This window comes from Hipposideros armiger, unplaced genomic scaffold (genome assembly GCF_001890085.2).
Source record: "Hipposideros armiger isolate ML-2016 unplaced genomic scaffold, ASM189008v1 scaffold_27, whole genome shotgun sequence".
Classification (NCBI taxonomy): domain Eukaryota; kingdom Metazoa; phylum Chordata; class Mammalia; order Chiroptera; family Hipposideridae; genus Hipposideros; species Hipposideros armiger.
Genome location: NW_017731377.1, coordinates 5,683,281 through 5,684,292, shown reverse-complemented (window position 1 = coordinate 5,684,292; position 1,012 = coordinate 5,683,281). Strand labels below are relative to the sequence as shown.

Sequence of the window (1,012 nt, the reverse complement as noted above, 5' to 3'; positions counted from 1 at the left end):
GTTATACTCAGGTTTATGTTTTTCAGTGATCACAGTGGCAATATAGAGAAACAAATCCTAGGACTCCATAGTTCTTTTAAAACTGAATTTACCGTTAAAAAAAATCTGGACATAGGTTCCTGAATTTGACTTTGGCTATAAAGAAAAATTTCTGATGGGAATAATGTGAAGAATTAGGAGTAGGTTATTGATAAAAGACATGAATTTTGATTCATTGGAGGTGGTGGTAGGCAGAATTCTAAGATGACCCTCTTCCTTGTTTAGCTACCTGATTATGTTACATCACAGGGCAAAAGAGGTTTAGCAAATCTGATTAGGTTACTCATCAGCTCTCTTTAAGATAGGATGGTGATCCTGGGGGGCCTACCCTAATCACATGAGCCCTTTTAAAAGCAAAGAGTTTTCTCTGGCTGGTAACACAAGTCATAGTGATTTGAAGTGAACATAGGATTCTATGTGAGGGAGTTTATCATTGCTAAGATGGAGAGTTCAGAGGGCAAGGAATTAAGAATGTGCTCCAAGAGGCTGGTCATCAGCCAGCAAGAAAATGGGGGTCCCAGTCCTACAACTGCAAGGAACTAAATTCTGCCAACAATCTAAATGAGCCCAGAAGCAGATTTTTTCCCCAGAGGCTCCAGAAAAGAGCTCAGCCCAGCCACCACCCAGACTTTGGCTTTGTGGGACTCTAGGCAGAGACAGCCCAGCTAAGCTCACATGGACTTTTGACCCACAGAGCTGTGCGATCATAAATGAGTGTTGTTTAAGGCCATTAAGTTTGTGGTAATTGGTTATACACCAGTGGAAAACTGATGCAGAGATCTTTAAAGCCTGTATTAGAGTGAGCCTCTGAAAAGAATTAGTTAAAATTTCTGTGTGTGTGTATTAGGTCATTTTGTCATATCTTAGAAAGGAAAGCAATGATGATTTGTTTAACTTTCCATTGTGGCAGTCCTCACACTGGGGAAATCTCTCATAAGACATATTTAGTCCACTTCTGCCTACTTGCTAAATA

The 1,012-nt window shown here is 40.1% G+C and overlaps 1 protein-coding gene across 4 annotated transcripts in view; it reads left to right on the top strand.

The window, feature by feature from the left end:
- Positions 1 to 1,012, top strand: part of GALNTL6 (polypeptide N-acetylgalactosaminyltransferase like 6) — a 1,038,752-nt gene that overhangs the window by 933,053 nt on the left and 104,687 nt on the right. The window lies entirely within an intron of this gene.